Raw genomic sequence first — 22918 nt, 5'->3', positions numbered from 1 at the left:
AAACTGACAAGATGGTCAACATTTGGCCTTTTTACATGCCAGTTACACACACCAGTATACAGTCCTTAGCATACTGAATGAGTGAACTACGCAGTACATCTTGGAGAATGGGGAAAAGGATAGACTAATGAAAGATTTTTAAAGTGTAGGCTCTCTTGTATTGGAAATGTAGCAGCCAATTTACGAACAACAATGTATCACAAACAACAATGAGGTATCAGATAATGAACAGAATTTTTTTTGTGGCATTGGTTACTTTTTAAAACAATATCATGGATCATTAATCCTTACTACCAAATATTCAGTCAATCTATGGGTGATTTAATCATGATTAATATTGAACTCAATATTTTTCAATGCATTTGGTACAGAAAAAAACTTAAGAGACAGATTTTCACATCTGTTTTGTAGTGATAGAGACTTACTCTGCAATTAAATCCTGAAAATCATAACATATTTTAAAGGTGAACCTTCTGAGACTAATAGGACTTACCTTTGCAGTAACAATCCACTTCAAAGATGGGCAATAAGTTCATCATCTCATTTTGGTTTTAAAAAGTCGTCTTTCTTCCTTTGCATTTTTTTCAACTATTTACTTTATGATTCAGAAACATAGAAACCAGAAGCAGGAATAGGTCATTCGGTCCTTTGAGACTGTACCACTATTTATTTTAATCACGACTGGTCATCAACTTCAACATCCTGATCCCACCTTCTCCCCATATCCCTTGATCCCTTTGGCCCCAAGAGCTATATCTAATTTCTGCTTGAAATCAGATAATGTTTGGGCTTCAACTACATTATGTGGTAGTAAATTCCACACATCCAGCACCTCTAGGTGGAGAAATTTCTCCTCACCTCAGTTCTAAAAGAATTACCCCTTATCCTTAAATTATGACCCCTAGTTCTGGACTCCCCCATCATTGCTAACATTCTTTCTGAATCTACCATGTCTAATCCTGTTAGAATTTTATAAATATCCATGGGATCCCCTCTTACTCTTTAAAACTCAGATTAATACAATCTTAACTGACTCTCCTCAAATGACAGACCTGCCATCCCAGGAATCAGCCTGGTAAACCTTCACTGTACTTCCTCTATAGCAGAGTATCACAACAGTCTGGCAATCTAGTCTCCAACTATTCCTAGGATTGCTGAGGAGAACAAACTTGCTGTCCTTTCTCATAATGACAGCATTCATCCTCCCATCACCTCCACTCCACCAGTGTCCTTACTGTTGTCTGTCTACCAGTCAGCCCGGGCTGCTATCATCCACTTCAAGTTGGTGCTGTCTGATGCCAGGCCTTCTTGGCATGGAGCTGTCCCCAAGGCAACCAGCAATCTTCTGCTGTTAAAGCTTTCTGTTGGCCATGCTGCAGCCACTGCGGTAACGTGGAACAGGAGCATTTTTAAAGGAAAACAACACGAGAGGCAGGCTTTAAGGGAATGCACAAGAGTGATTACTTGATCTTTTTATGTGGAATATTGAATAATTTGCTCGATAAATCTGATAGGAATGTATATTTTGTTTCAGGTTTTCTTTCAGCATTCTGGCCTAGGGGATGCTATAATCAGTGGCACAGTGGTTAGCACTGTTGCCTCACATCGCCAGGGATCTGGGTTCAATTTCTGGCTTGGATCAATATCTGTGTGGAGTTATTGCACTAGCAATGGCTTTCCTCCAGGTGCTCCAGTTTCCTCCCACAACCCAAAAGATGCGCTGGTTAGATGCATTGGCGAAGCCAAATTCTTTCTCAGTGTGCCCGAACAGGTGCCAACGTTTGTCAACTGGGGAATTTTCACAGTAACTACATTACACTGCTAACGTAAGCCTACTTGTGACAGGAATAAATAAACTAATAAATAAACTAAAACTTTAATGGTCGGTAACAGAATGAAGGTGAGGTGTGAGATGTTGTTGAATGAGAATTGAGGTTATGATTGGATGAAATCACAGACAGCCCAGCTGGAGAGGGCATATGTTGGTCACCTCCTTGCTTCCTTGTCCTCCTTCTCAGCTGCTCGCCATATACCTGGTGTCGAGGGCTGTGCCTTCCTGATGCTGAGGTTTGACATGACCAACATGAATCCTGACATGCTGGCTGGTGAGTACTGCAGGATTTTTCCAGTGTGATCCAGGCAGGGGAAGCATTACGGAATGATTGATGGCATTCCATGCAGCAAGAGCTCTTGTTATATGCAGCTGCTCACATGTGCTTGGGTTTTACATCAGTGTTACGAGCCAGAGGAAATAATAATGAACTCCTGCGGTGATATTCAGCATATCACCCACTAATCTGGGATATCCAGCTTTTCCCTACTCTCAGCTACCAGGCTCCCCTGCTTTCTCCCTATCTCTATGTAAATATCAGGGTCTAATTGAAATATCCCTCCTCACTTTTTTTGATTCATTTCTATTTGTAGATAGAAGGGCAGATATATTTTAAAGCTAAATTTCCATAGCACCACCTGTAATGCAGGAGTATGTTTTTTCTGCAGGCTACTTACCAAGTAGCCTCATGAACCACATATAAAATTGAAACAAGCGGTCCCATGTAATTTGAAATTGAACATCCTTTCCTTGGATGGAGACAGCTGACGAACATTAGGAGGTCTCTCTAGATCATTCCTGCTCTTGGTGACTATTAGCAGCTTTCTCCTTGAAATATGTGAGAGATATTAGAAGCTGGTACAAGCATCCCAATGATCACCCGATACCATTCCGGATTCCGCCTTCTGTGAGATATTTCCAATGCAGCATGTCCAATAGTCCTGCTGGCAGTCAGAGCCTGCAGCAACATTTTTATTCCACAGCGAAAACAATCTGCTTGCAGCAAAGTCTGTGCCCTACACCTTCTCTATAGTAAGACATGCAGGAAAAGCTATCTCCATGCTTTAAATGTAAACTCCTTTAAGGTGCTACAGTTTAAACTGATACCATATAAACCATACAGTAAAATAATCTGCAAAAGTAGGCATATTGACGCTGGCACGGTGGCGCAGCAGATAGCACTATTGCCTCACAGTGCCAGGGACCTGGGTTCAATTCCTGGTTTGGGTGACTGTCTGTGTGGAGTCTGCATGTACTCCCCGCGTCTGCAGGGGTTTCCTCCTGGTGCTCTGGTTTCCTGCCAGAGTCCAAAGATGTGTGGGCTAGGTTGATTGGCCATGCTAAATTGCCCCTTTGTGTCAGGGGGGCCAGCTTGGGTAAATGTAGAGGGTTATGGGGTTATGGGAATAGGGCCTGGGCAGGATTGTGGTCAATGCAGACTTGATGGGTCGAATGGCCTTCTTTTGCACTGTAGGATTCGATGATTCTATGATGGTACCCCTAAAGCAATAAAACTTCCTTATTTAGATCTAATCGATCTGTCCTTTAATTGTATCTTATTCCATCCAAACAGCTTAACTATCTGTGTTGACAGGGGAATGGACTTATACTCCCTCCTTTCCTGTACCTGCTGCATCTAACGCCCAAAGTCTCCTCAGAAAAAAGCAGAATTCTCTTCACATCCCTTCAGCCTAATATTTCCAGTAGTGCATCTCTAGCCATTTTCCTTGCATGGGTTCATGTTCCTCTCATCAGCACCAGTTTGTCACAATTAAAACTCCTCTCCCTTTTAATGGTGAACAGAAGCCTTTTAGGAGTGAATGCCATGCCGTATGTCCTACACCCATGCCACTCTGACCAGCCCATTCCAGCCACTCGTACAACACCAAATTGAGGGGAGGGATGAGATATTAACACAGAGCACTGCTTCAAAATACAGGAAAGCATTGACAAATTCACAGAAAATGTGTGTAGTTGGAAAATAAAATCACTATGGGTGAGAATGAGGTCATATATTTTAGCAGGAAGAATAAGAAAGCAACAATCTCCCTGGAAAATTAATAGCTGAATGGGGTTGGGAAGCAGATGACGTAACAGTAAGAGTGACACTTCATAGCTAAACTTGTGCGAAGGAATTTGATTATATTGGAAGAAAGGTGGGTGCAGTCTCTCAGCTGCTTTTGTATGATCCCAGAGGCGAGGAGTCAAGACAACTGGGTAGCTTGGAAGCTGCAGTGGATAGCTGGTATAGAGTGTTTCTCTCCTTTCACTCTTTGTCACAGTCCAAACTCCATTGCATTGTGCTGCATCTGCACTAAGTACCAAATACTTGTAAATGTCATCTTCATGCGGCATGATGGCACAGTGGTTAGCACTGCTGCCTCGCAGGGACCTAGGTTCAATTCTGGCCTTGGGTGACTGTGTGAAGTTTGCACATTCTCCCCATTTCTGTGTGGGTTTCCTCTGGATGCTCCTGTTTCCTCCCACAGTCAAAGATGTACAGGTCAGGTTGATTGGCCATGCTGAATTGCCCAGCAATGTCAGTGGGATTAGCAGGCTGAATAAGTGGGGTTATGGGGATAGGGTCTGGTGAGATTGAGATTGGTGCTGGCTCGATGGGCCAAATGGTCTTCTTCTGCACTGTAGGGATTCTATACAAATGGACTTTGTTTTGCCCTTTCAACATCTGAGGTAGAAGTTAGCATGCTTCACCACGAGAAGGGGTGAATAGAACTTAAAGTGAGAGGCTGTAGATCCAGAGGGGACTTCTAGTCAGAGATTATCCTCCTTTGTGCTATCGAAGCACTGTTTCAAACTTGTCTGGTAAACAAGGTGAATCATCTGACAATTTTAAAAATCATTGAGAGTCGCAATACAGATTAATGAAGCCTTAAAAAAGCAAACTAAGCACTGAGGTTCATTTCTTCAAGGATAGAACTGAAAAGTAGAGAGATTAGCTTAAACTTGCATAAAAATTTATTTAAACCACAATGGGGTATTGTAAACAACTCTGGGCCGAAATTCACCCACTTTGCCCGCTGCGGGCAAGACAGAAAATTTGGTGAAGCATTTCAAAGTTACTGAGCTCGGGCAAGAATTTCCACTCTTGGAGCATGCACAGCCAGTGAATCTCACCCCGGTCTCTATATTATAAGCGATTATAGAGTCACCAGAATACTACAAAAAAGATTTACTCAGATTATGCCAGGCCTTTGAGGCAATGCCAATTGGGAAAGACTGAATAGACTGAGGCTCCTTTCAATAGAAAAGACTAGGTTGAGGAATGACTTGACACAGTCTTCAAGATTATCAAAGGGTTTGAGAGGCTTGATGTAGAGAAGATGTTTTCAGTTATGGGGAGACCAGAAATAGGGGCATAAATATGATTGTCACTAATAAATCCAAAATAGCAAAACATTGCAGATGCTGGAACCTGAAACAAAAACATAGGTAGTTGGAAAAATTCAGCAGGTCTGGCAGCATCTGTGGAGAGAGAAAAACAGAGTTTTAAGTTTATTTTATTAGTGACACAAGCAGGCTTACATTAACACTACAATGAAGTTACTGTGAAAATTCCCTTCTTGCCATAGTCCAGCACCTGTTTGCGTACAGGTGAGGGAAAATTTAGCATGGCCAATGCACCTAACCAGCATGTCTTTTAGACTGTGGGAGAAAACCCACACAGGCACAGGGAGAACTTGTAGACTCCGCACAGACAGTGACCCAAGCCAGGAATCAAATCCAGGTCCCTGGCACTGCGAAGAAGCAGTGCTAATCACTGTGCCACTGAGCTGAGAGTTAATGTTTCAAGTCTGCATGACCCTTCTTCAGAACTGATAAATAGAAAAAATGTAATTATATATAAGAGGAGGTGGAATAGCTGGAACAGTGATTATTAGCTCACACTAATAAATCCACCAAGGAATTCAAGTAAAATTTATCCACCCAGAGAGTGGTTAGATTGTGGAATTCACCTCCACAAGGTGTGTAACATAGATGTATGTAAGGGTAAGCTAGATAAATACTTGAGAGGGTAATGAATAGAAGGATATGTTGATGGGGTTAAATGAAGAAGGTCAGAGGAGGCTCATGTGGATCATTTACACCTGCATGGACACATTGTGCCAAATAGCCTGTTCCTGTGTTGTAACTACTATGTAATACTATGCAATATTACATTTACAGGTTCTCCACATTTCTTCCAAAGTAAGGCAAGTCTTCAGGGATGCATAAAATAAACATTCAGTCTGTGGGAGCCACGAAGAAATCCCTTTTGGTCAATAATATTCCGTTATTTATAATCAATCTCAGAACTCCAAATATAGTCCATGATAATTAATAAATTCTGGAAAGTTCTCAGAATACAAGGGAAATTGAAAGTTGTTATTGAAAGCATGCTTTCTTTCCCAGGTGCATTTAGCTCTTCTTTTATAATGAGCCTACAAATAGAATGTAATAATTGAGTGCTAAATTTTCCCCAGGTTTACGCTGGTTTCTGTATTTTATATAACTGAACTTTTGGCCAGCTAATAACACAACAAACAATATTTTTTCCCTTTGCCAGATGTCCTGTTCCCCAAGCCACTTATGTCCCTGGCCAGGGTTTCTGAAATATAAGGTATGAAATGAATGTTTTACCGACGCTCAGCTAAGCGTGATCCATTATAATGTTGCTGACTGAGCGGTCGTTTTGTGGAGTAAATCTTATCTTAGGGTATCCTGAAACTTTGACAACTTAATTTCCGCGCTGTTCCTCATGTAGGGAGAGATGGTTCTTGCATTACGAAGTGTTGGACAATGAGTCGGCTTAGTGCAAAGCGGTGAAAGTGGTAGAGGAAATGTAAAGTCAATCTTTAGGAGGCTTTTACAATCACTAAGAGAGACTGCATGGTGGGGGATTCCTAAAGGGTGTAGCAAAGAGGCAAAATCAATAAATATGAAACTAAAGCCCTTTTCAGCCATTTCAGATAAATGAAAATGATCCTATGATGTGATTTGAAGAAGAAAAATGGAGCTATCCCAATGCTCTGGTTAACATCAGTCAAGACCAGCAAAAACAATTAATATGTTATTTATCGCATTGTTCTTTTCCTGGGATCTTGCTATGTGCAATCGATAGCTAAGTACATAGATACAATGACTACACTTCAAAAATAACTCATTGGTTTCAAGGTAGTTTTAGGATTTTATGCGTTCAAGCTTTTGGTCACCCAAACTAATACCTTTCTTTGGTTGCTGTTCATTTTTGTTTGATGACACTTTTACAATATACCTCATCACCAGACACTTCCAAGTTAAATCCAAGACATAAGTTTGTTGTTGTTGGAAAAATGATAAAAAAGATACTGCACGAATGCAAGGGTGGTTTTGTGATGTAGTGGGTAATGTCCCTACGTCAGATCCAGAAACACTGGGTTCAAGACCCCCAGGGCTGGATGGTCAAGGAAAGTGCATTCATAATGTGGTCAGACAGGTTGAGTATCAACCTGTAAAATCCTTCCAACGTATGCCAATAGCAAGTAGTAATAGCGGGAGAAACTGCTGTGCAGCCATGCTTGACATGGTGCCCCTCAATGTTTAAGACTCTGGTGACAGACTAGCGACTTGTTCCAAGAAAAATTTGCCATAGAATCTGACAATGTCTGCCTTGTGCGCAAGCACAGGAAGTGAAAAAATTTCATAAATGCAAGCTTATTATACAAATAAGGCTAATGTGAAGTGTCTTGGTAGGTTTTTCAATGTTAAAGGCAATATATAAATGCATGAAGCCCAAAACTGCATGCAGTATTTCAACCAAGATTGAATATTATTCAATATTACACCTTGATGTTTGCAGTTTCTTGTCATAAAATGCAAATAGACAAAACAATTATTTGATTAGCAATGCTTGAAATTCCCCAGGAACAGATAGCAACATTACCTGCACGGCAGTCACCATTCATATCACAGAAGAGACCCACATGGTGTCGCAATAATTTATTCTTCCAATTTTCCATTAACCTTCTTCTGACTTTATCCACTTGAGGTACTGCTTTTAATATCTTACAGATCATAAGAACGTAAGAACATAAGAAATAGGAGCAGGAGTAGGCCATCTAGCCCTTCGAGCCTGCCCCGCCATTCAATAAGATCATGGCTGATCTGTCGCTGCTCAGTTCCACTTTCCCGCCCTCTCCCCATAACCCTTAATCCCCTCTCTTAACAAAAACCCATCAACCCGCGTCTTAAAAATATTTAGCGAGGTAGCCTCCACCACTTCAACGGGCAGAGAATTCCAGAGATTCACCACCCTTTGAGTGAAGAAGTTCCTCCTCAACTCCGTTCTAAACCGCCCCCCTTTTATCTTGAGGCTGTGCCCCCTAGTCCTACTGTCTTTTTTGAGCGGGAAGAGTCTCTCCACCTCTATCCTATCCATCCCATTCATCATCTTATACGTCTCAATGAGATCTCCCCTCATTCTTCTAAACTCTAACGAGTACAAGCCCAGTTTATTCAGCCTCTCCTCATAGCTCAACCCCCTCAACTCCGGTATCATGCCTGGTGAAAGGATCATTGGAGTGGTGCAAAGGATCAATGAAATTATGGTGCACTGTAAACAACTGCACAATTCATTATTTATTCAACTTCCAGCAATTGAATAAATATCCATGTTATCATTACATCTTTATTATGGAACCAACTGACAGAAAATTCCATGTTGTTATCTCCAATGTCACTTATAGTCAATTCATGATTTACCTCTTCCTCTCTTGTTAAAAGAACGTAAAGTAATTGTTGAATATTCTCATCAATTTGCTATCTTGCTAAGTTCTCCTCTCAGAGGTCCCACTTTATATTTGACCATTCTCTCTTCATTGATACGTGTGGAGAATACTTTACTGATTTCCTCTCTTACTCCCTCCTTTACCCTTAACCTCTTATATTCTCATATTCTCTTTTATTTTTCATCATACCTTTCATCCTATATGCCCTTTTACTTCAACGTTGAATTCTCTTGCAATTCCATAGTTATCCATGACATTCTGAAACTGGAAGGAGTCTCCTTTGTAAATACAATACACAGAAATAATCTCACCAGTTAGAATGCATTATCCCTCATTTTCCCATTAAGTTCATATGTTGAAACTCCAGTAACTTAAATTTGTTAATTTGAGGAAAAGGCTTCCTTATGGATTTTGGTGGATAGTTACAAGTCCCGATCAACAATATCATCACAAATAAATTGCAAAGGGACACTGAAAGATGATTTAATAGCTTCTATTCTCCCCCGAAGGTCCTTCTCATCTGACACTATTTCGCTTGGTTCATTGCCAATATAACTGCGATATGAAGGGAGGAATAGCAGAAGCCTATATTGTCAGTATTCTGTATGAAGGCTGAACCAGTTACAAACACATTGGCCGGATTTTCCCTGAAATTGGCAAAGTCCGTTAGCCAGTGTAAAATTCGGTGTCACGCCTATCAACCATCATGGCGGGTGTTTGCTTTTTATCACATATTTCCAGCTTAACTAATTAATAAGCTGTGGGGATCAAGCTTTATCATTGGTGGGCAGCCTCTGATTCACTGTGACCTTAATTCTGGGCACCATACTTATAAACTGCCAAGTGTTTGCACTGTCTCAGCTTAGGAAAGCTGAGAAAAACAATTGACATACAAAAAAAGGAAACATACAGTGACCAAATTTAGTGATGCCCCACTGAGTACCTGCAGGACATAGTGGAGGCCCATCCTGATGTCCTCTACCCTTATTCTGAACTGTAAGTGAATTGACTAATCCAATTTGGGAGGCAGGAGCAGCGATGATCAGTGCCAACACATCCACCCATTGCAGGAAAAGGATAAATGACCTATTCCATTCTGTCAGGGTAAGTCATCCATCTCATCACTCCAAACTCACACACTCACAAGCCCATCACATCCATGGGTGCACAGTGCCATTGACTGCACATATTTGTCTTCAAGAACTCCCTGGCAGCAGTCAATCTAATAGATCAACAGCAAAGGGTTTCGCCCTCCCAATGTGCAGCCGATCTGTATCCACACATCATGCTGCTATGCACCAAATATCCGGGAAGCTGCCACCAATCGTACATCTAGAGAGACTCTTTGAGGGACATTGGCGCATCCAGGATTGGCTACTGGGTGACAAAGCCAATGCAAAATGCATGCTCTATGGCCACCATTCAGCATCCAGAAACTGCCTCTGAAGAAAGGTATAATGCTGCTTATGCTCCAACACCATCATTGATAGCACCGACCATTGGCAGCTCACAGATGTGATTCTGGTGTCTCAGTAGGTCAGGCTCCGCAGTACATTCCCCAGAGGGTCTCATGCATCATTCTACATTGCTGTGCCCGACACAACCTGGCACTCGAAAGGGGTGGTGTATTGTTAGATGATGAGAAACAGCAGCTGTACTTCTTCTCTGATGAGGAGGACATTGGCAGGACTGAGGGTGACAAGGCAGCTGAGATGTCACTGAGTGACCAAAGATCAGGAGTGTGGAGATAAATGCAACCAAAATTTGGCGAACCCAAACTTGGTCTAGAACTAGATCTCACGGAGGTGCGTGTTTCTGCGCTGGTGGAGAGTGTGGATGATCACAGTGTCAGATCTTCAGCTGGTGTGTTCTCAGGCTCCTCATCTGTGATCAGGTGAGAATGGATCTGAGGGTTCGATTCCCATTGTCTCTTCTGTATTTGGCATTGATGCCTGTCAAAGAGAGAAGAACATTTAGGGAGTGTCTGAATATTCAGCAAAATTACAATGCACTCACAGTATCACTGGCTGAACAATGGGTTGGTGTAGGCTCCTTACTGAGAGATGTTGGTCTGACTATTGGCACACTCACAGTCCTGGCCATCTCCCGGCAACACAATAGCAAACTCCTCATACTGATTGAGGGCCTTGAGTTGCAGCATCTGCCCACCGCTGGAGATCCCTCTCTTTTACTTTGCCCAAGCTTATCCTGCACCAAGATAGATGGCAAGACTGTGAGAAAGAAGGATGCCAAGGCTGATGATAAGGATGACGGACTTGTGTGGGTGCTGAGTGGAACCTGTGTCAGGCCTGAGGATGCGAGATGCAAATAATGTGAGACCAGATGCAAATGTCAAGGTGTATGAGAGAGTCAGCAGTGATGTCCCTTGTGCTGGTAGTGTGTGAGGTCCCTGTGGATTGTCAGGTTGTGAATGCATGTAGACTTGTGAGAGTGAGTTAAGAGTGATGAAAAATTTGACTTATCCTGATGGGACAGATGAAATCATTCATCCTCTTTCCACGTTGGATGGCTGACCTCTTCTGGGCTGAGTTGGCATTGACAGCACTGGCTACTTAGCCATTGTGGAGAGGTCTGTGGACCTTCCTTCTCCCAGCATGGGTATTGAGGATATCCCAGTGTTCCTCCACCATGCTCAGCTTTCTGTTACTAAACTTGGGAATACTGCTCTTCTTCACCTTGGGGACCATCTCTCTCTTCCAGCAGTCCTGGGCTCCAGACAGTGAGCGTAATCTCTGGTATGGTTTAAATGTAGCACCCGGAAAAATAGTCCAATGAGATCATGGTAGTTTGGATGCCATGAGACCCAATGACCTTGCTGCTGATGCATTTACAATGATGTGAAATGTAAATGAACTACCACCAAAACCCACCATTATAGCCAACAGGAAAAGTGCCACGTTTGCTGCCCGCTACCACACTTAGTTCATGGAGGGGAAAAACGTGCCCTTTGAGTTTGTGCACCCTTATCTTAACTGTAGAGTTCTTGAAATGTGAGTGCAAAACTGTGCCAAGAATGGGCATTTTAAAAACTTTTAGCAGCTGCACAGCGATTATTACTTCAAAAGCTGGAACTATTATCTTGTCAGAGAGAGAACGTTCTTAATGACAGTTGGTGATTTACTGTTTTCCTTGACTTTATTTGAAAATTCCTATTCTGGTCACCAGCAGGAATGCCAGTTTAATTTAGCTTTATTTGCAGAGGAAATTTAAAACCCTGCAAGAAGCTGTCAGTACCAAAATGAGCATACAGAGTGAAAGATATGAGCTTCTATGGATGCAGTCTGAGCTGTGACAACATCATCATGTTTACATAACTGACCACAGTGTTAGACAGAATGGTCTCCTAGTTCTGTGTGATTTCCCAACACAAGATGGAGCTGGAAATCTTCATGTTGTCCGGTTCACTGGCAAGACATCCAGTGCATGTTGCACGCAGAGCAAGTGCTCTGTCGTGAAGTCACTAGCTTTCAATAGCTTCAATCCTTGAAAATGTATCTGAGTTTTCTGTAGCAGAATCATTGAGTGGGATTTTCTGGCTGTGCTTGATCCAAAACTGGAAAATCTTACCCAAGTAACAGACCTTTATATCATCTGCCCCCTGCCCACTACGATTCCCCCCATTATATCAACTAACTACCTGGTGAACTGACACTTGTAGCATCCTACCTACATCCATGGCCATCCACCCTAGCTACTGTACACTATGGCTGGGTGGCAGGGACTCAGTAACTGCTCCGTAACAATTCATCAATCCTGCGATTTTCATTGCCCACCTGGGAATCTCCTGCCTTGTATGAATTCTCGGGTACTGCAGTTCCTTTAGGAGTCTGCTGTCAGGTATTTGAATGACATGTCCTGTCCAGTGGCGCTGAAGCCACGTGAAAGCCCCTCCTCCAGTCTGCTCTTTAAGGTTTCAGTTTCTGAGCGAGAGTTTGCAGTACCCAGATTGAGTAATAATGTATCTCTGGGAAGGCTGGCCTCCTCTTTCTGAGGTGGTGGTCGGACCTTATCAATTTCAGCACTTGAAGTGAAAGGGAGAGTTAAGGACTAGCTTTTACTGTGAAGACACAGAAAAGAATGATGAATAGCTTGTGAAACAAACTGCAATTTGCTATACAGGGAATATAAGTGAGAAGGAAAAAGGAGGATTAGATGAGATTTCTCTTCTAGATTTGTTACTTACTCAACTATCACCTCTTATTGTCTGTGACTTTTATGCATGTAGCACAATCCATACCAACAAAACATTAAATAAAAGTAATCACAAGGGTGAATTTTTCAACCTATCACGTAGTGATAAAACTGGCATTGTGGATCAGTGCCCTATCATGTGTGGCTGATCATGAGGTTGTTCTTTATGTACCAATTCTCCTTTGGGCAGTCTCTCAGGGTTAAGGATGACTTGCTCACACACTGCTTCAATAGATTCCAAGATGGCTGATAAGTCATCAATTTGCAAACTCTGCCACATGTCAGGCAGGTTGTGCTTGGAGGGTCAGGTAGATGACTTATTGAGAGATTAGTGCACTCTCTCCAATGCTTCAACTTTACCTATTCACATTCCTGGATAAAGTCTTCCGATGTGCTTGTTGTCTTTGTGAATGAACCTTCTCCATTTTGGTCAGTCAAAAGCCAGGATTTCCCCATAGTAAGTGGGGATGTTTGACCTCTTTAGGGGTGCTTGAGGACATTCCTAAAGTGTCTGCCTGTGCTGACATGATGAGCTAAATAGCCTCCGTCTGCTCCATAACAATTCCATGATTGTGTGATTTCCATGATCCTCCTGGGAGTCACTGAGAAGAAAGTTGCTTTGGGAATCTACACGAATGACATGTCCTGCCTAATGGAGCTAGTTTTGAGTGACTGCAGCCTCAATACAAGGCTTGGGAGAGGTCTCTGCTGGCAGGATGGGGGAGGTACTGGAAGCAAATATGACAGTAACTTTTAAGTGACATCTGGGCAAATACATGAATAGGATGGGAATAGAGGGATATGGTCCCTGGAAGGGTAGGGGATTTTAGTTCAGATTGGCAGCATGGTCAGTGCAGGCTTGGAGGTCCTGTTTCTATGCTGTAATTTTTGTTGTTTTTTGACAACCTCTCTTACCACAGGATTTGGAGGTTTCAGACAGTAAGGTGAAAGTAAGACCAACATTTTGTGTGCTTGAAGATGCTGAACAATGTAAAGTTCCTCAGGATAGTGTGAAGCAATATTTTAATGAATCAGATCTTAACATGATGGTCCATTAAAGAATGGCATAAATAAGAATTGATGTGAATAGTGAATGACTCCTCATTTGAGGAGGAGAATCCTAAACATGGAAACGTAATCTTAGAATTTCATCTGCGACAGTAAATATGGAATGATTTTGTGTGGAATGCACTTACCCAAAAAGTTTCAAAAAGACAACATGAATACATTGTTTAGGATTGGGAATCTTTTATTTAGACAGCAATATAATCATGAATTAAGTTGTTCGTGGCTTCTAAAGTGGGTCATTTCCTATTTATCTTGCTTTCGATCCTTTGGTTTTAATGCCTTCTTTCTGCTGTTCCCTCATGTTTATTATTCTCTGTTTTATTTCAATGTTTTCCTATTTGTGGTTTTATTACAAACCTCAATAACATAAAGTTTAATCTTTTTAAAATAACAGAGCCAATTCTTTTAACTTCAGCCACTGATGAATTTATCAAGCAGCCAGACAATGCATGATCAAAGCAGGATGACAGGAGATGGGGAAAGCCTGGCTTTGTATGAAAACAGACTGCAAGAAATGGAATCCTAGCGTTTAAATGTGCCGTAGACAATCTGGTTCATTCATGTGCTTGAAAACTTTGGAAATCCAATTTAGTCAGGGAGTTTGCGGTCTAGAAAATCTGATTTAGTTGTTTGTTTCAATCTAGCTGTCAGTCTCATAGCTTAATGATGGAATATTTGTGCTGCATGTGAGAATTAGGATGTTGTATTTTCATAACCATAGAGTACTAGCCCTGATTTCAATTTCCGAGGCACTGATTTAGGCCTGGATTTTACCCTGGGACAGTGAAGGGTGATGGAAAGGGTGGGGGTGGGTGGGCAGCTATAAACCCACAAGAGATGTATTGGATCAGATCGCCAATGTCATTGCACCAGGGCAGAATTTCACTGGGTGGACAGCAAGTCGCATGGGTATTTTGGAGGTAATTAAGAAGATTGGAGAAGTGATTGAGAGTGATTTTATGTAACTTTCAAGTTTCATAGTCATGCATGGGTGAGCAGGGGGGAGGTGGGGCTCAGAACCCGCAGTAGAATTTAAGGGATGACAGTGGGGCATTGGCTGTTGGTTTTGCTGTCTCAGCAGCTGGTACGGAAGTTAGATAAAAGCAAATTACTGTGGATGTTGGAATCTGAAACAAAAACAGAAAATGCTGAAAAATCTCAGCAGGTCCGACAGCATCTGTGGAGACAGACCAGACTCGAAATGTTAGCTCAATTCTCGAGGAGATGTATCATCCTGTTAGATGTAAGGAGCAGCTTGGAGGGCAGCAAGGATGCCACAGCAAGGCAGGAGGCAATTATCGTTTCATTTGTTTCAGCTGACCCATAGCACCTGAGCTATCCAGCCACATGAAAATCCAAACTCCATGCATATGAAACCCAATCATCCCTGCTGTCCACTAGTACCTGTCTACTAGTACCTGTTCTGCAAAGCAAAAGTGATGAGTGCGCATGTAGAATGGTTACTTCCATTCGTCCCTGTGTCTTGCTCTGTTGCCAACACTGCAACACTCAGAAACTAATGATTGCAATAATCACAGCACATGGGCAAAGAATCATTATTGTTATGAGCACCTGAAGCTCAGTGCATCTTCAGTCCCTTACAACTGCTCCTCAGGGACCCTCCACACTTTGCAGCCAGTTGCGGTGGAGGCAGGTATAGATACCCTCCAGGAGCTCCACCACATCTTCATTCAATTCACATGAAACTTCCCGCATTTTCAACCTCATATATTACCCCAGTGGCATGTCTTCAGCCTGGGGCACAGCATAGGCCTGGCCTCCCACACACTTCTGAATATTAGTGGCCTTGGCAGTCACAGCCTCCAATAGCTGCTCAGGCAAGTGTGACTGAGATACAATCAGTTCTTCCCCAGAGAATGCATAACCAACAATATTGTGGATTCTTCCACCCCAGGCATTTGCGCTATCACACACACTCCCTTCCCAAAGAGCACTGAGGTTCCCTGGACAGAGTGGAAGATCTTTGACCCAGTTGCAACACTGCAATGAACAACCTTCTCCAATCAATCCTCCACTGCTAACCTCTTCTGCAACATTCCTCCAGGCCTGCTGCTTAAACAGGGAGGTCTCTTTTTCCTGCCCCTAGGGAAGTGGACCACCCTCTTGCCCGAGAAGCTGAAGGCACTGAACAGTGCGATAATCGTCAAGTTGTCAGTTCTTTCCCAGCGGATGCTGCAGCCTCCAATCATAACCACCAACATTGTGGCTCTTCCACCCCAAGCATTTGCGTGATCACGTGGACCCCACCCCCGCAAAGGGGTCCCAGTTGTAATCCCAGTTGGCTGGATATTTTATTGATGTGTTTCTGAAGCTGACGGGACCCTTGGGTTGGTCTCAGTCTGATCAGGGCTGATCTCAGTCTCATTGGGGCTGGTCTCACTCTGATCAGGGCTGATCGGGGCTAGTCTCACTCTGATCAGGGTTGGTCTCACTCTGAATAGGGCTGGCTGGTATCAGATGTGACTGGTCTCAAGCTTGTATGGTTGGTCCCATACTGCAAGCTTCCAGCTGGCCAGTGCTTGATTAGTGCAGGGTGCTGGTGGTCTTTTAAATGTGATGCCAGCATCTCCATCTGTGACAGGTAATGGCATAGTTGCCACCTCAAGGTTTTCCCCTCGAAGTAAAGTGATTAACAAGAGGTCAGATTAGGAAGGACTTCATCAACTGCATCTGTGATCTTACAATTTCACATAAAATTTCAACTTTAATTTCTGACAAGATCGATCAGTAGCAGTGCTAGGAAGTAAACAGAGCCAGGTTGATACCAATGATAGCACCAGGACACCTCATAATGGACCTGATGGTTCTTATCACAAGGTTTCTATGGTGCAGTTCACCATTTTTGGCCTGACCGCAGGAAGCAGTAAGTCAAAATCACCAATTTCCACTTCTTTTTTAGCTTTCCTAAAGAAAAACATCTAGCTGCTTCAAAGAACTGAAATAAGATAAAAATATTGAATCAAAAAAGGATATAAGAAGGGTGACTAAAAGCTTGCGGAAACACAGGGATCTTAAAGGAGGAGAAGCAGATAGGGGTAGAGAGAGAGAGAGAAATAGAGAGAGAGATGGGGAGGGGGTATACGGAGCACATTTCAAAGCTTAAAATCCAGATGGTTGGTGGCATGTCTACCGATGGTGAGGTGAAAGAATTAGGGATGGTTAAAAGTTGAAGGAATGCTGTGGATTGTAGGGCTGGAGGAGAGAGCATTAACAAAAAGTGAGACGAAGAAAGGATTTCAACATGAGATGAACATTTTAAATTTTGGGGGTGTCTGTGAACAGGGGCCAATGTAGGTCTACAAGAATGGAATGTTTCAGGTGAACAGGATGTGGTGCAGGACAGGTTGTAGACCTCAGAATTTTAGATTCAGGTTTACAGAGAATGGAAACAGGAAATTAGACAAGGGAACATTGCAAAATTTGAATCTGGAGATGTCAAAATATGGATGAAAGTTTCCAATGTAGATGAGCTATCGCAGGGACAAATAGGTCTAGGACATTTTCAAATTAGAGACGCTAGGGTTTGGAAGTTCACACTATTTTCACAATACCAGCTTTTGTAGTCCTTCTTGTATGTTCACACATATCCATTACTATTCAAGTGACCTCAATGGAAATGGGGGGTGGGGGGAGGCGCAAAATTAGCAACAGGGGAATCAAAACATACCACTTAACAAACATTGATGAAAGCAGTTTTGTAAGTGTAAAAGTGATTCTGTAGTCTGAATGTGGTATCATATTTCAAAAGAAAACAATCTGGAGGGTAAATGGGCCTCATATTTATGGAGTGTACAAGATGTTGTCATAAGGGCTATTTCCAAGATTCAGCATTGCCATAATTGGGCTACACTTGCAGATAGCTTAGGGAATGATGCTCCCTCAGAGCATGGTTTAATTACTGGAATATTTCATGTGGAATTAACTCTAATGTTCAACAGTTCAAATACATCATTCAGTAGTGATTTAAGCCAGTTTGCTGGGGTCATTTTACAATTGAGAATTAAGTTTAATGCCCATATAAGTGACCATTATTAGAATACAGCATTTCATGTCTTTATCTGCGGAACCTAGATTTAAATGTGAGCCCACTTATAGAGTGAATGTGCTGATCTTTTGTGGTTTTGTGGCTTTTCAGGAACCTTTTTAAATGTATTAAAAATTCAAGAATTCTGTCCCCAAAGATTATGAATCTAAAGCAGAAAGTTAATCAGAATGTGTCACAAACAAGCATTTTATTTTAAAAAAATTGTATCTCCAGTATTTGCTTTAATACTACACAGTTAATATTATAATAAATAAAGCACACTTAATGTTTAGAGCTTTTAACTGTAATTAGCACTTGCTGAAAACTGTAAACAAAGGTCAATGAGACCCTTATTTGGAATATTGTGAGCAATTTTGGGCCCTGTATCTGAGGAAGGGTTTGCTGGCCTTGGAGAAAATCCAGAGGCTGTTCACCAGAATGGTCCAAAAATGAAAGGCTTGAAAATTAGATGGAGTTTAGAAAGATGAGGGGCACCTTATTGAAACTTACAGAATAATACAGGCCCGGATAGAGTGGACGTGGGGAAGATGGTTCCATTAGTAGGAGACACTAGGCATTGAGGGCACAGCCTCAGAGTAAAAGGACAATTCTTTAGAACCGAGATGAGGGGGAATTTCTTCAGCCAGAGGGTGGTGAATCTGTGGAATTAATTGCCACAGAAGGCTCTGGAGGCCAGGTCATTGAGTGCATTTAAGGCAGAGCTAGATAGGTTCTTGATTGGTAAGGGGATCAAAAATTACAAGGAAAAGGCAGGAGCATGGGGTTGAGAAACTTATCAGCCAGGATCGAATGGTGGAGCAGACTTGATGGGCCGAATGACCCATTCCCGCTCTTATGTCTTATGGTCTTTAATGCCCCTGGAAACACCAGCAATATAAGAGTTAACTTAATTTTCATAATGTGTGGCTGTGGTTCAATGGTTCACACAAACCATCTCCCCTAATTTTCATGTTATTCTTTTCTGTCTGCCAAAGATCATCAAAGCGTAAGATAGTAATCCTATCTTTCGTAAGTATGATGTACTAGTGAAACTAAATCAATAATTCTGCCAACAAAACTACAATATGAGCTTGTATGGAAATTTAGAAGTATAGAAATACCAAGAAGTATATTTGTATTTGTAAGTTTGGGACAAGATGTTTAACATAAATGCATATCCAGCAGGTGAAAAATGAATAACTGCAGATAGTTGAGCTTTGAAGAAATGGTGCACATGTTCACAAGTTTTTAACAGCTATATTACTGAGTCAATAAATACATAAGTGAACAACAACTTGCCTTTATATAAAGCCTTTGATGCAAGAAATAGTCCAAGATGTTTTACAGATAGGCATCAAGATGATGAAAGACAGGGCAGGAAGGGAGATATTGCAAAGGATGTCCAAAGGTTTGATTGAAAAGAGAGATTTGCTGAAGATTTTAAAAGGAACAAAGACAAATTAAAAATGGGAATGTTTCAGGGAATTCTGGGGTAGGTTTAATGCCGCACATTCACAGCTTCATTAGAAACATAAAAGGAATTTATTAAAAGAAAAATTACGGAATCCAGAAGCCCCGTGGCTGCCCTAGAACAGCCCATTCCTGTCCTGGTCCTTACATGTCTTCTGCCAAAGAGAGGACCCCAGCCCCTGGGGTGATTACCCATTCTCCAAACCGGGTGACCCTGTTCTGCTGTATTGCCCTTAAAGGGACGATCGTCACAAATCACCACAGTGCGACCCAAGCAGTGGAAGTCCAAATTGGAAGAGACTGCACAGAAATTCAGTGTCGAAGGAATGGAGTGCTAAAGAAGGTGTAGCACTCGATTAGATCACACTGACAAATGGTTAGATTTTGGTTTTGTGTTATAGTGAAGACTCATGACAGCCATTTTGTAACTCACCTAATTTCCCATTGTGAAGCCATGAAGAGATTTAAAGGTTTGGGCAAAAATATTAAATTAAGATGGATGCAAGAATAGAGTTGATCTGCAATTAGCTGAGGAAATTATTGAAGAGTTGGAGTGTAATACAGTTGAAGATGAGGAGGGCAGTAAGGATAATATAGTACTATTTCAGTCCAGAGATGACAGAGGCATATTCAAGAAATTTAATGGAAAAGAATTTTGGAGGTAAAGAATATTGCAGAAATGGATGTAAGTGTTCTTTGTAAAGATGGAGAGCATGTGGAGTTTGAAAGCCCACTGTGGATTAAATAGGACACCAAAGTTACGAAGAGTTCAATTCAATCTGAGACAGTGGCTAGGTGGGGAATGAAATCAACGGCAAATTGCTCGAAATAGGAGATGAAAGATGAGAGTCTAGAAATTGGATTGCACCTGAATCAGAGTGTGGCCCTGATGCTGTGAATGCTGCATAGCCTAATGGGGGCAACAACTGGCCCATGATCAGTTGGTCCTCTGGCCTCATCTATTTGTTACCAACTAACAGTTGATTTAAGTCACAGCCTAAGAGCCAGCTCACAAGTCACAGTCAAGTTACAAGTTAGCGTCCCAAGGTGTCCAAGGGCAGGAGGCAAGCAATTGCAGGCAACAGCATTCCTACTCTTCCCAAATTTATAATTAAATGAGTAAGAATGGCAAAACCTACCGTTCCAGTGTCAGCCTACATCTTAGAACACAGATTATCATAGAACACTACAGTGCAGAAGCAGGCCCTTCGGCCCATCGAGTCTGCACCGACCACAATCCCACCCAGACCCTATCCCCATATCCCTACACATTTACCCGCTAATCCCCCTAACCTACACATCCCAGGACACTAAAGGGCAATTTTAGCATGGCCAATCAACCTAACCCGCACATCTTTGGACAGTGGGAGGAAACCAGAGCACCCGGAGGAAACCCACGCAGACACGAGGAGAATGTGCAAACTCCACACAGACAGTGACCAGAGCTGGGAATCGAACCCAGGTCCATTGTTTCGACCACAAAGAGGATAAAGAAACAATGCAGCATGCAAGGTGCATACTGTGGCCAATCACTATCTAACTTCGCAAAACAGAACTCAAACAGGTTTTAGGCCCTGCATGCATGTTAAAACAGTCTAATTTTTCTACTAGGATGGCCAGAAGTGCCCACATCAATACAGTGGGTGCGCACTTCTGGCCGAGACTACCATCAAAGTGAACAGAAAGCAGTTATTCAGAAATTGGAGTTTTGAATCTTTCAATTTAATATTGAATCATATTCAATATTAAATATTCAAAATGTTGAATCTGCTGACTTGACTTCTAGGCTTCATTGCCAGACTAGGCCATTACCCTGTATTGATTTTCTGCCGCAAAATAAGGATATTTTGATGTAATTATGAATTACATTCTAATATCACGTAATATTACCTCTCTATGGAATATGTTACAGTAGGCTTTATTTCTGCTTCTTGCACTTAATAACCTAATGAAGATATTGTTTAAAGAAAACCTACCCAAATCTTTCTACAATGCACCCAGTCCCCTCCAACAATACCCTTCAGTCTTCTGTCTCTATTGCGTGTAGTTAAAATAATATTATCAAGGTTATTTAACTTATGTATACATATTCATGTTACCAAGCATATGGTGAGATTTGTATTTCTAACGCAAGCTATGAATCTATCACAAACTGAACCACTTATCCTCCTCCATCGGACACCATTCATCAAAGCGTTCAATGAATATTTGAATAAACAGTAAGTAATTACAGGTTGCACAGTTACATAATTATTCAATTGCTGCGATGGGTAAGATCCTTGAAATCGCTCAAGGTCAACATCCAATGAATATGAGGTACTTAAAGCCAACTTGCCAACCTGCAGGAACAATTTCCTGGTGGTAATTTGTTAAACAACCAATTACAACGCTCTGTAGTTTGCCAATAATGAAAAAAAAATCAATCTTTTTAGTTTGTTTTCCAAACAAGTAAAATTCGAGACAGCCGTTCCAGTGAACTCCTATTCTCTCATCAAACGTTAAAAAAAATCAATGGGTTTTTACAACAGGAATAAATGTACATTGTCATAGTGTAACAGCTGTTTCCAATTACATATAAACATGTGTCTAATACCACATAAATGAGACATAGCAGCTTTGAGAAATTGTGGAAATTTCTGACTTAACTGGAAAAATTTCAACAACTGAGCAATTTCCTCAGAGAAATAAGAGCTAGCTACTTTCTGCATGGTTTCTTCCACCTGATCAAACAGGAAGAACTGGAGCTCAGAGACATGCTCAGCTGTGGAGTTAAAAGAGAGAGAAATCATCAGATCTGCCCAGTAATGTTCGATATAAATTGGGTCATTTGTGTGTCACTGTGGAAAAATATCAAAGGATGGCAATCAGTCCAACAATTAGAAAAAATGTTGGAAACAGCAAAAGAGGCTTATCAATGCTTGAATAAAATCATAGTCCGATTCACTTTGATTCTCTTTATAAGAAAAGTCATAAAGTAAATTGAGTCCAGCGAGCAGTGTAGTTGGAAAACAATGAATACTTGGCATGTAACCAGCCTGTCATTCATCTTTACCTACCTTAATAAACATGGGTTTAGTCTGTCCTTTCCTCCATTAGTTGCCTTAAATGCAATGCAGAAGTGACTTTGATCTTATTTCAGAGTTCCCCTAACATTGAGAGATCTGGGCTTAAACTCGAAGCAGACGAGCTGGATGAAAACTCCCTCCTGCCAGTTTTAGTGATTTTTGTATGAAATGAGTTTGGGAAATTGCTTCTCTGTTCCCAATTGGCATTGACCCACAATGAAAACATGGCCCATGATTTTGGTACAAACTAACGATGAAATGTAATAACATCCAAAAGGTGGCTGAAATGACTGGAGTGCACCATGTTGACTTGGATGTTTATAAAAGGAAGGTCTTCCATTCTTCAACACCAATGCCCATCACTTTGGGATGAGAAACAGACACGGTGGATCTACTCTCTGCGATCCAAACAGTCCTGATTAATTAGTGCAACAGAGAGTAGAATTGATATTCCAAAACTGCG

Source organism: Carcharhinus amblyrhynchos, chromosome 1, assembly GCF_965287045.1.
Source record: "Carcharhinus amblyrhynchos chromosome 1, sCarAmb.v2.hapA, whole genome shotgun sequence".
Taxonomy (NCBI): domain Eukaryota; kingdom Metazoa; phylum Chordata; class Chondrichthyes; order Carcharhiniformes; family Carcharhinidae; genus Carcharhinus; species Carcharhinus amblyrhynchos.
Note: the sequence above shows the minus strand (reverse complement) of the source record.